The sequence below is a fragment of the Pelophylax lessonae genome, assembly GCF_965119305.1.
Source record: "Pelophylax lessonae genome assembly, chromosome: 7".
Lineage (NCBI taxonomy): Eukaryota > Metazoa > Chordata > Amphibia > Anura > Ranidae > Pelophylax > Pelophylax lessonae.
This window is the reverse complement of record NC_138774.1, coordinates 83,625,237-83,639,224: the sequence shown is the minus strand read 5'-3', so window position 1 is coordinate 83,639,224 and position 13,988 is coordinate 83,625,237.

Genomic DNA, 13,988 nt, shown 5'->3' with positions numbered 1-13,988 from the left:
TGGTCCACATATCCGTAGTTAGGTGGACCTTGCCACAGATGGCGTTGCACAGTGCACACCTGATTTTGTCACCCACTTGGTTGTGCGGGGAAGGGATGGCTCGCTTGGAAAAGTAGTGGCGGCTGGGCACAACGTATTGTGGGACAGCCACCGCCATAAGGCCTTTAAAACTCTGCGTCTCCACCAGACTGAATTACAACATTTCAAAGGGCAGGAATTTTGAAATGCTGGCATTCAGGGCCAGGGATCACGGGTGGGCACTTCCTCTTCCGCTCCAGTGTTTGGGAGATAGAGAGCTGAACCCTTCCATGGGTGGGACATTTGTTGAGATGGTCGGTGACCCAGGTGGTGGTGTTGCTGGCAGATCCTGTGTTTGCGGGGTGGCAGGTGCCACTGTCACTACAGAGGTGGATGAAGAGGCCGAGACTGCAGCAGAAGAGGAAGCAGGAGGAGCCAGAGACCTTTCTTGGTTTTTGAGGTGGCTACTCCACTGCAGCTCGTGCTTTGCATTTAGATGCCTGGTCATGCAGGTTGTGCTCAGGTTGAGAACGTTTTATGCCTTGCTTCAGGCTCTGATTGCACAGCGTGCAAACCACTCGTGTCTTGTCATCAGCACTTTGTCTGAAGAAATGCCACGCTGGGGAACTCCTTGGAGCTGGTTTTGGTGTGCTAGGTCCCTTGCTGCATTGGGCAGTAGCAGGCGTACTGTCTAGAGGATGCTGCATTGGGCAGTAGCAAGCGTACTGTCTAGGGGACGGCTGCTCCGCTTTTGCACCCTGCTCCCTCTTCTGCTGTGCTGGTGGCTCTGTGAGACCACCGCCTCTTCCTCCAAACTACACAGGTCACCTGCATGACATTGATTCCATGTGGGGTCAAGGACCTCATCGTTCTCCACATCATCTTCCACTCAGTCTTCACCCCTGCCCTCCTTGTCGGTCTGCACAATTCCGAAAGCCGCAGCAGTTGGCACCTGTGTTTCATCATTATCCAAGACGTACTGCGATGGTCCTCCCATGTACTCATCTTGAAACATAAGTGGTTGGGCATCGGTGCACTCAATCTCTTCCACTTCTGGGGCAGGGTTAGGTGGATGGCCCTTGGAAACCCTGCAAACAGAATCATCAAAAAGCAGAATAGACTGCTGCATGACTTGGGGCTCAGACTGCTTGGCTGATTTGCAAGGGGGTGAGGTGAAAGACTGATGGACATCGGCTTCAGGTGCCAACTCTGATCTTTCAGCAGGAGACTGGGTGGGAGACAATGTGACGGAACTGGAGGCACTGTCAGCAGCCCAATCTACTATCGCCTGTACTTGTTCTGGCCTCATTCGTAGAGCCGCATTAGGCCTGACCAAATACTGCTGCAGGTTCTGTCGCACACTCGCAGGTGTTTCACTTGTGCGTGTAGCTGGCACAGATCGACCACGTCCTCTCCTTGTAACAGGAGCTCCACCAGCAGCACCAGGACCAGGGCCACGTCCCTTATTTGACGTTCTCCTCATAGTTCTCAAATTTACGATCTTGCCCTAAATGGGTGTTTTTTGAATAGCAGAATAGAAAAACAGTATCTAAAGGGTGTATCTCACACGTACAGATCCAGACTAGGCCACAATTTAAGATTTTTCCCCTAAATGGGTGTTTTTTGAAAAGCAAAATAGAACAACAGTATCTATAGGGTATATCTCACAGTAACATATACAGCAAACACTGCAAAATTATTTTTTTTTTTGCCCTAAATGGGTGTTTTTTGAATAGCAGAATAGAACAACAGTATGCAAAAAGTGTATCTCACAATGACAGATGCAGCAAGGGCTATAAAATTGTGGATTATAGCCCAAAAAGGGTGTTTTTAAAAACTCCGAAAATTATAGCTATATTGCTTAAAATGCACACTGAATAATGCGGCAGAGGCCCCAGATGGAGGGTATTGCCAAAAATGGGTGTTTTTTCAAAGCCTGAAAATTCTTGAAGTGTTTCAAGCTTTTTTATCACAGATGCGCCAAGCAAGGGCTGTAAAATTGTGTATTTTGCCCAAAAAGGGTGTTTTTTTACTAACACAATATGACAGCAGTTTATAATGCTTGAATTCTACACGTACAGATGCAGCAAGGGTTATAAAATTGTGGATTTTAGCCCAAAAAGGGTGTTTTTTAAAACCCAGAAAATTATAGCTATATAGCTTAAAATGCACACTGAATAATGCTGCAGAGGCCCCAGATAGAGGGTATTGCCAAAAAAGGGTGTCAAAAATGTCACAAAAGCACATATGTAGTGTTGGTGCACTGAGCTTGCATAAAATGCCCCACAACAAAATCTATGTAGATCGCACGCTGACTGAATTCTAATTAAAGAATAAAGCATCCCGGTGTCCGCTCAACTCTAATTCTGCCCACTCCTATTCTCACCCTCAAAGCAGCAGCTGCAGCCTTTCCCTACACTAGATAGAGGAGAGTGACGTGCGTCACTATGTGACTTCAGCTTATATAGAGGCTGGGTCACATGCTGCACTGGCTTATCACAGCCATGCCATTAGTAGGCATGGCTGTGATGGCTTCTAAGGGCACACGAGTTAAACACCTGTTGATTGGCTTCCCTCAAGCTTTTTTAAACGCGCCATTAAATTACAGAACACCGAACTCTATACCGATCATACAGTAAAATGTTCAGGTTCTGGTCCGGGTACCAAAAACCCTAAAGTCCGGTACGAACCCGAACTTTACAGTTCGGATTTGCTCAACCCTACTCATAAATAATCCAGAAAAGTCCATCAGAAAAAAAGGAGAAGAGAAGTACTCTTGTGCAAAAAGTTCATTTTATACTTGTGTATCAAGAAAAATCCATATTTCAGTTTGGATAGCAAAATCTTCACACCCAAAAATGCACACCCAACTCTCAAGCTGCTTACCAGCTACTCTGACACCATGATGGGGGTCTGACTCCACTTTATTCCACTATCCCCATGGGATCGATGGATATCAGGAGCCAAGATTACAGGATGGGTTACCATTAGGTATCGACCGATTATCTGCAAAGCCGATATATCGAGGGCCGATATGCACTTTCCCCGATATATCGGAATCGGCCCCGGAGGTTACCAAATTGCCGATATTTTGGGAAAGTGCTTGTACCGGAGTGATGCCTGCAGCTAGGGACATCAACCTGGTACCGGCATCCATAGCTGACGGTCGGCTGTCTTGTAATGACAACCGATACGGCTGAGAAGCCACTCGGCTGTCATTACAAGAAGCGGGAGGGGACGTCCCCTCCTCCCGCCACCTTCCGCGGCTCGCCCGGGTCTCCCTTCCCACCGGGCAACCAGCCTGCATAGCCGCCGAAGACCCGATCAAAGCCGTATTCAGCTCTGATCAGGTCTCCATACAAAAACCCGGAAGTGACATCACTTCCGGAAGTTCCGGGTACTGGCGCCAGATAAAAAAAATTACAGAATTCAAAACAGCCAAACTTGGCGTTTTGAATGCTTTTAAGTGCAGAGGAGGGTTTGGGGTCTTTTAGACCCACATATCCCTCCACAAGAGTACGGGCTCTTTCACACGGAGCGGACCGCATTGCGATCCGCTCCGGCACTTTTTTTTTTTCACTGAGCGGATGACATTTATGTCATCCGCTCCGTATGTCCGCATATCATCCCATCCGTTTGCGGATGATATACGGACATAATGTAAGTCTATATGCATTGCGGATGTCAGCGGATGACACCGCTGACATCCGATTTTCCTTCCTTTCCGTTTTTTGAACGGAACAAAAATAGGGTTCTGTTCCGTTCCAAAAAACAGAACAGAACTGAAAGGAAGAAAATCGGATGTCAGCGGATGGTATTCCGCTGACATCCGCAATGCCATTGACTTACATTATGTCCGTAAATCATCCGCAAAAAAATAGGATGATTTGCGGACATACGGAGCGCCCGTGTGAAAGGGCCCTACCTGTAAATTTAAAAAAAAATAAAACTTTTTTTAATGTAAATAATTTTTAAATACATTTTTATAAATGTAAAGATACCGATACCGATACACGATGGCCAAAATATCGGTATCGGTATCGGCAATGAAAAAACTATATCGGTCGATCACTAGTTACCATATGACCAGGATGTTCAACAGTGGGCTCAGCAAAAAGGAAAGACAAAGTAGGAACTCATAGTGTAGTAATAAAAAATCCAGGCTTTATAATGAAGGTTAAAACTACTTACAAGAAGGCAGGAGTAAAATTGCATATAAAACAAACAATCACATGCAGACACCCCAACGGGTGTAATAAAGTCACTGCTGTAGCACGGCTGTAGCACCTCCTGACTAGTTCCATTCTCATTTTAATTACCACACTATGAGTTCCCCCTTTGTCTCTCCCTTTTGCTGAACCCACTGTTGAATATCCTGTTTGTATGGTAGCCAATCCTGGAATCTTGGCTCCTGATATCTATCCATCCCATGGGGATACTGGAATAAAGTGCAGCCCCCCCACCATCTTGGGGTCAGAGTAGCTGAGACCACTGTTGAAAATCCTGGTTGTAGGGTAACCCATCCTGGATTCTTGTCTCTTGATATCCATCCATCCCATGGGGGTACTGGGATAAAGTGCAGCCAGACCCCCATCTTGGGGTCAGAGTAGCTGGTAAGCAGCTTGAGAGTTGGGTGTTAGGATTTTGCTATGCATGCTGAAATATGAATTTTTGTAAAAATTTACTTTTTGCACAAGAGCACTTCTATTCTTCTTTTTTTTTTTTCTGATGGACTTTACCGGACTATTTATGAAGGTTTTTTTTAACACATTCTTAGTTACAGTTTTTGATACTGTATTTTCTGGCGTATAAGACTACTTTTGAACCTAAAAAAAATCCCCCAAAAATGGGGGGTCGTCTTATATGCCGAGTATAATATCTCCAAGGTAACCTAAGTACAGTAAAACCTTGGATTGCGAGCATAATTCGTTCCGGAAACATGCTTGTAATCCAAAGCACTCTTATATCAAAGCAAATTTCCCCATAAGAAATAATGGAAACTCAGATGATTCGTTCCACAACCATTTATTCATAAGTCCTTCAGTTTATAGTCCATATAAAAAGATTATAGCATTGCGAGAGGTTATATAACCATAAAATGTCCATCCACAAATAGCCGCTTCCACATTTTATTTAGAAGCAAAATCCAGCAGGAGCTACAGAGTATGAAAGAGAAGAGAGGCGCCTCTAAGTGTAGCAATATGGTTCCATTTAATGAAGGTACAACATTTAGCAACTCACATGGTTGATGAATAAAACAGGCACATCTTAGTATGCAGGCATCCGGGGTAAAGCTGTCCACATAGACTATCTTCTGCACCGCTGGCTGCCAGTCTGTAATCCTTACCGGGAAGACCACCCTGCTGTAAAGCGATCTGAAAGCGAGGGGCAGCATGGAAGGGATGACGTAGATGGCGGTGCGGAGGATGGTCTATGTGGACAGCTTTAGCCTGGATGCCTGCATCCTTAGATGTGCCTGTTCCAATCATCAACCATCTGAGTTGCTAAAGTTTGTACCTTCATTAAATTTAACCATATTGCTACACTTAGAGGCGCCTCTCCTCTTTTCTACTCAGCTGTGACTTGAGGCTACTTGTATATCAAGACATCGCTTGTAAACCAAGTCAAAATTTATTTGAAAAATTTGCTTGTCTTGCAAAGCGCTCTTAAACCAAGTTACTCTCAAACCAAGGTTTTACTGTATAAGTATTACCGGTAGATGTAATCTCTCAAGACGCTGGCTATGTGGGAATCCTGTACCGGTATACCGTATGTACCATAGCTTCGGCTACATACAGTGTACCGCGCTGAGCCAATCAGGGAGAGCGATGTATTCTATTATTGAATGCAAAGCCTGCTCGGATTGCGGAGTAACATCAGCCCGCCTCTCTGACTCTGCCAATCCGAGCAGGCTTTGCATTCAATAATAGAATACATCGCTCACTGCGATTGGCTCAGCGTGGTATACTGTATGTAGCCGAAGCTACGGTACATACGGTATACCGGTACAGGATTCCCACACAGCCAGCATCTTGAGATTACATCTACTGGTAATACTTATACTTAGGGTACCTTGGAGATATTATGAGAGATTACATGTATTACAGTACTTGGGGTACCTTGAAGATCTATGAGAAATCTGATGTTTTCAATGGTGTTGCCTTGCTTCGGAAGGGGGGTAGTCTTATACGGCGAGTATAGCCCAAAACCTATGTTTTAACTTGAAAATTAGGGGGGTCGTCTTATACGCCGTAAAATACGGTATATATGAATGTCTTACTTTATTGAATGTATGCTGCTTACATTGATAGCGCAACACGTTTTTCATTATTATTATTATTATTATTATTATTAGGTATAAAATTTATGTGGACATTCTGGGAGTGCAGCTGTCAGTGAGAAATTATTATTTTTAATTATTTGGTGACACTTTTTGTGCAACTTATTTTTTGCATTAGTAAGCACTGCTGTATTCATCATAAGATAGGTATACCACTTAAGGTGAGTGGTTATTCACAACTCCCGGATGCTGGTCGACCTTGTTGTACTCCGGCAAATTGGTCAAAAAAGGAAATAGGTAAAAACAAGTAAAAAGCCACATAAAATGTTCTTTCAACTGAACACAGCAATAGTCATAAAATAAAATGAATCAACGCAATCCGGGCTGCAGCAACTTTTCTTTTTAATTGAATAGTAGTAAGGGTCACCTCTGACATGCTTTGAGTTGAAAAACTATTTTTTTATTCAACACATCAGTGTAAAACATGTCAAAGGTGAACTCTGCTACTATTCAATAAATGTGGAATGTTGCTGCCGCCCTGAGCATGCTAATTAATTTTCCTTTCTGACTATTGTTGTGTTTATTAAAGTAATTTTGTATATGAATTTTTACACAACTATTCTGTAGCTTTTCAAAGCTGGAAACCGAGCCTGAGTATATGGTATAACAAATACGGCTGTCTCCGCCATGTGCAAATATCAATACAATTCATACAATGAAACAAGGATTTCAAAACATTAACACAGTTATAAAAAATATTTACATCACGCTGATCTCTTAAATAAATAAAAAAACATGTTAAAAAAGCCAGAAAAGACTATGCCTTCTATTTTACCCCAGTAGGAAATATAATATAGCATACAAACAAGTAAGAAAAGAATCTCCATAGATTTCATTGTTCTCTGACATGAAGTTAGAGATTGAGGAGGCAGGGAACCCGCATGTGGCCTCTTACAGTAAGGGAGGAAATATTTATTTTATTTATTTTTTTGTGAAATTTATTACAAATAGACTCAAAATGAATGTGCAATTTCTCCAAGTAGGAAAAACAGCAGGTTCATTTTAGTGCAGACTCTATATACAAGTGTACGATTGTTCTTACCTTTGTTGATAGAAAGCAAAGCCCTGACCAAGGTATGTAAAAGGATGGTAATCGCGGAAGGATAAGACCGGATGGTTGCCGATGAACCTGATGAAATTCACCCAGTGGGTGGCCCTTTCCGTGGACTGCAAAACCAAAGCAGCCAGGTGGAAAATTGATGGCCAATCAGTTGCAGCCGCTGTTTGGGTATTTGGACAGCTGGCAGGGCAGCTGTCAAACCACAAAAGCTACAGTGGGATATTTATCCATTCCTGTTGTGTTCTGCTTGGATGAAGAAAATCGTTGGATTTTTTTGGAAGCTGAACAAAAAAAATATCTTTTTTTGTGTATGGTCAGCTTAAAGTGGTTGTAAACTTCAGATATGGAAAATGAACAAAGCATACCCCTCTATAGTGTGAACTTGTCTCAATCCAGGGCATTAAACATTTGCCGACTGCTCACAGTAATCCTACTGCGGCAGTGCGGCTCCCCTGGGTCCAGCGACGTAGATCTACGTCGATGGACTCCTAGTGGTCTCGGTAGCACGCGCGCGCGCGCTGCTATGTCTAAACACAGTCGGGCCGGAGGAGGAGAGGCGCCGATCGCCGCCTCCCTTCCCTGATCATCGGGGAAACTGTGAGAAGACCCGCCTGCTTATGTAAACAGAGCAGGCGGATCTTTTCATTGACAGACAGGGAGAGATCACAGGATTCAGCATAGCTGAACCTGCGATCTCTGTCTGTGTCACAGAACCCCCTCCCCCCACACACGTCAGTAAGCATGAGGCATACATTTAACCCTTGGATCACCTATAGGGTTAACCCCTTCCCTGCCAGTGTCATTATTACAGTAACAGTGCATATTGTTAGCATTGATTACTGTAGTAATGTCACTGGTCCCCCCAAAAGTGTAAAAAATGTCAGTTAGGGGTCCGATCTGTCCACCGCAATGTCCCAGTCCTGCAAAAAAAATCGCAGATGGCCACCAATACTAGTAAAAAAACTTTTGCGCAAACCAATCAAAATACGCTTATTGCGATATTTTTTTACCAAAAATATGTAGCGGAAAACAAATTGGCCTAAAATGTTAAAAATATTAGATTTTTTAATTTTTTTGGGAATGTTATATAGCAGAATGTGAAAAATATATATATTTTTTTTCAAAATTGTCGCTCTTTTTTTTGTTTATAGCGCAAAAATTAAAAATCACACAGGTGATCAAATACCACCAAAAGAAAGCTTTTGCCGAATCGCAAAAATAGGGCCTGGTCAGGAAGGGGGTCAAACCTTCCGGTCTTAAAGTGGTTAAAGGATAAGTTCACCTTTGTGAAAAAAATTTATAAAAGCACGTTTTTTTTTGGTTTTTTTTTTTACTTTTTTTACATAGCATTGCACCAGCGATCAGCAACAGAGCTCTTGCAGACTGTCTGTGTATCTGTCTCACACCTCATACAGGCAGGTACACACTGGGAGGAAGACTCAATAAACAACCACAGAGCTCAGCAGTGCCCTGGTAGTTCATTGTAGACATGTGCAGAAAAAAAATGTTTTGTTTCAATGCGTTATTTAAATAATTTTGTTTAAATTCATTCAGTTTGTTTAATTTGGTTTCAGAATTAGTTAGCTTCATGTTGTTTATTCCTTTTCAAATTCATTTGATTTTTCCGAATTCAGTCGCATTTAATTCAAATCGACCGAATTTGGAAAATTTGAAATTATTCTATTTGATTTTGAATCGGCATTCAAATTTATTCTATTTAGAATTTGAATTTCAGAAGATGGTTATATTCTATTTTATTCTATTCTTTTTTTTCTGTTTAATTCTTTTCTATTCTATTTTATTCAGTTCTTTTCTATTCTATTCTAATCTATTCAAATTAAAATGTATTCTATTTGAAATTCAAATTTTAGAAGACGGTTATATTCTTTCTATTTTATTCTATTCTTTTTTCTATTGACTTCTCATTTTTATTCTATTCTTTTCTATTCTTTTTAATTATATTATAATTTATTATATTCCTTTATTTGATATGCTATTCTATTTAGTTTAATTCTATTCAGTTCCTTTATTTTCTATTCTGTTCTTTTATTTTTTATTTTATTTTGTTCTGTTTTACTCTATTCTTATTCGGTTCCTTGGTTTTCTATTCTATTCTATTCTATTCTTGTTTTCAAATCCGATTTCCTTTTCAAATTCAATTAGACTTTGATTCAATTTGAATTTTGGAGAAAGTTTAACTTAGTTATTTCTATTCTTTTTTCTATTCACTTCTTTTTTTTCACATTTTTTTTACTAGTGATGGCGGCAATCTGCAATTTTTTGTGGGAATGTGACATTGCGGCGGACAGATCAGACCCCTAACTGACATTTTTGACACTTTCCAGTGACATTACTACTGTCAGTGCTAAAATTATTCACTGTTACTGTAGTAATGACACTGGCAGGGAAGGGGTTAACCCTATGGGTGATCAAGGGGTTAAATGTGAGCCTAGGGGAGTGATTCTAACTGTGTGGGGGGCGTGGCTTGTGAAATAACCATAGATACATGTGATCCTATATAGAAGGATCACATGGGCTCTATGATCATTCCAGGGAGAAGAACGGTCATCTGTATTTACAACAGGCGGCCGTCCTTCTCTCTCAGCGGGGAACGATCGCAGGTGTTAGGCGACAATCGGAGCCACCTGACCCATGCATCGGCTTCCCCGCTGCCGAGTGGGCCCACGCTCGCCCCCTAGCTTCCCGCACGCGACCGACGTAGGTCTAAGTCGGGTTTGCGCGTGAGGGCATCCCTGCCGCAGTAAGAAGGGGGCAGTTGGTCGGGAAGTGGTTAAACAGATACACTCAGATGGTGGCGCCTTCTCTTTTTATTTTTTACAGAACTCTGAATGAATGATGCAGCCAGGTGGAAAGAGCCCTGCATGGCTGCTTTTTAAAAAAAAAAACTGTGATAGCGAGCAGGGGGAGAAGATCCCCTGCTGCTGTCAAAATGAGAGATCAGGGGGTGTGGGGGGCCATTGCAACAGTAACGTGTTACACCTTACACCCTAAATAAGGGGATGACTTGTAATATGTTACAAAAGGTAAACTTATCCTTTAAGTGTTGTTTCTCTCTGCTGCCTTGTTCCTCTGCTTTCACTTCTGGTAAGTTTTCTGACACCAAGAGAAAAAGGTGACAGGGGAGGGAGCTCCAGCACACAGCCTGTGATTGACAGCCTCAGCTCTGTTCCTGTGTGCTGTGTGAAGGGGGTGTGTCCCTCCCCTCCAATCAACTCTCAGAGCTTTCCTCACTGATCTCTGCAGAGTGTAACTTCAGATGTTTTACTAAACAGGTGAAAATTTAGAATAATTATTGCAAATCAGGATCAGAATGACAAAGATTATACACACACTGCGAGGTAATGCAAAACAGATTACGAAAGCTGCACGAACATGAACTCTTCACAGCATTGTCTCTTTGGCTCAGTCAGGGTAACATGTGGCTGCAGTCTCTAAAAGATTGTACAGTATAACAACAGAGAGTCTAGATGAGAATTGCTACTTCAATAAAACAGTTAAGAACACAGCTATATACACTTATCCTGTTATACATTATTCCTCTCAGCAAAGTCCAAAGTAGCTCCGCTAACACAAGCAAACAGCTGGAGGGGTCCAAGGCCTGAAGACACAGGGAGGCCGCCCCACTGGAACTAGCGTACTCTGGTAGCATTTAGGAAGGGGCTCACCACAGTAGCTAGATATACCAGAGAAGTTGTGTGCTATCAGGCTCTGGCCTGACTGCCTGCACGCCTGTTCTGACAGTGGAGGGTCTCTCAATTGGCTGCAGATTATTTACTCGCCTATTCCTTCCTCATCAGGTTTGGCCTCTGTGAGCTGCTGAGGGATGGAAGCAGAGAAATGTATCTTCCCAGGGCATTTCTAGGAATCCAAGGAATTGTGGGAAAAATAGTCAAAGGGACCTGCATCTACACCTGAGCATGGTGAGTATATGGGCACTCTGCTACGGGTATGTGTTGTCAGGGCTGAAGCTCACACAGGACTATGAACGTCCTGCATGGCAGCACCAACTGTCCCAAATACATTGGTATTTTCACATGGGGATCCACATGTTCCTCCACACCTAGAAGTATTTTGTATTTCGTTGGGCTTCTGGTGCTGAACGGAACATGGGAAAAGGGCAGACTAAAGAAAAGGGAAGTGTGTGCTGCCGAGGATGTGGGTTAAAGCATAGAACAGATTTGCTCTAAAGCGTATTCAAACCCAAAACGAAAAATTCAATATATGGAAGCTTACCAGCCCTTAGATGAGGTGGCTGCATTCATTTTCTTTTTAAGCAGGTAAACTTACCAGTAGAGTGACAAAGTTCTCTTAGCACACTGTATATGTGGGGAAGCAGCTTTATCACACTAGGACAGAACTACAACAAACTCCCAGTTTTCTCTTTTTAGTAACATAGAAGGGAAGAGTTTTGTAGTCCTCAGAGATACAGTAGCTGGTAACAATGTCACTAATAAGAGTCCAGCTCAGGATGTTGTCAGCTGACCAGATTTCTGGAAGGATCAACAAGTTGTTTTTGCACTTATTTAACAGATTTACCCAAACAGTTTTAAAGATATACAGTACTTAACAGACCAAAAGGGAATAAATAAGAGAAGTTTGTTGTTAGGGATTACATAACCTATAAAGACATTCCTTTACTATGCTAATTGCTGACATGTTTAAATTCTTCAGCTTATTAACAACTCATTTTTTTTTCTTCCAGCCTGCTGGATGTATGTGAACAACCGCAAAAAAAGAGCACTTAGGATTTGTCATAGGGCCTCCTCCTGAAGAGGAAGAACCCTTCCACCACCACCTGGGGTGCAAGACTCCAGATGGCGCAAGGCACACTTAGGTCCTCCTAGTCAATAGGTCCAGCGAACCTCATTCCTCATGATCAGCCAAAGTCAACCAACGAGTACTAGGTGAGGGGCTCTCCTGAACGGAAACCCTCCAAGGCAGGGAAAGAAGAAACCTAAGTCTAGATATCCTCCCTAGACTTCAGAGTAGACCTACACCCTACAATCCAAGTAAAAAAAAAAAAAAAAAAAGGGCAGAGTCATTTATTGGTGTGTATTCATTGAACAAAAACTCCCTGTGCCCCAGAACTCAGTTTTTCACCCATCGGGGAAACAGCAGATGACGCCAACTAAGTGCAGTATATAGGAAAAGACTGCACTTACAGTGAGGGAAAAAGTATTTGATCCCCTGCTGATTTTGTATGTTTGCCCACTGAAAAAGAAATGATCAGTCTATAATTTTAATGGTAGATTTATTTTACCAGTGAGAGACAGAATAACAACAAAAAGTTCCAGAAAAACACATTTCAAAAAAGTTATGAATTGATTTACATTTTAATGAATGAAATAATATTTGAACCCTTCACAAAACATGATTTATTACTTGGTGGCAAAACCCTTGTTGGCAATCACAGAGGTCAGACGATTCTTGTAGTTGGCCACCAGGCTAGCACACATCTCAGAAGGGATTTTGTCCCACTCCTCTTTTCAAATACTCTCCAAGTCTTTAAGGTTTTGAAGCTGCGTTTGGTAACTCAACCCTTCAACTCCCTCCACATATTTGGTGGGATCAAGGTCTGGAGACTGGCTAGGCCACTCCAGGACCTTAATGTGCTTCTTCTTTAACCACTCCTTTGTCCCCTTGGCCGTGTGTTTTGGGTCATTGTCATGCTGGAATACCCATCCATGACCCATTTTCAATGCCCTGGCTGAGAGAAGGAGGTTCTCACCCAAGATTTGAGGGTGCATGGCCCCGTCCATCATCTCTTTGATGCAGTAAAGTTGTCCTGTCCCGTTAGCAGAAAAACACCCTCAAAGCATAATGTTTTCACCTCCATGTTTTACAGTGGAGATGGTGCTCTTGGGGTCATAAGCAGCATTCCTCCTCCTCTAAACATGGTGCATTGGGTTGATGCCAAGGAGCTTGATTTTGGTCTTATCTGACCACAAAACTTTCACTCAGTTCTCCTCTGAAGCATTCAGATGTTCATTAGCAAACTTCAGATGGGTCTGTACATGTGCTTTCTTGAGCAATGGGACTTTGCGGGCGCTGCAGGATTTCAGTCCTTCATGGCGTAGTGTGTTACCAATTGTTTCTTGGTGACTATGGTCCCAGTTGCCTTGAGATCATTGACAAGATTCTGCCGTGTAGTTCTGGGCTAATTCCTCATGGTTCTCATGATCATTGAAACTCCACGAGGTGAGATCTTACATGGAGCCCCAGACCGAGGAAGATTAACAGTAATTTTGTGTCTCTTCCATTTGCGAATAATTGCATCAACTGTTTTCACCCTCTCACCAAGCTGCTTGGCGATGGTCTTGTAGCCCATTCCAGCCTTGTGTAGGTCTTCAATCTTGTCCCTGACATCCTTGGACAGCTCTTTGGTCTTGGCCATGGTGGAGAGGTTGGAATCTAAATAATCAATTGCTTCTCTAGACAGGTCTCTTTTATACAGATAACAAGCTGAGATTAGGAGCACTCCCTTTAAGATAGTGCTGCTATCTCAGCTCGTTACCTGTATAGAAGACACCTGGGAGCCAGAAATCTTGC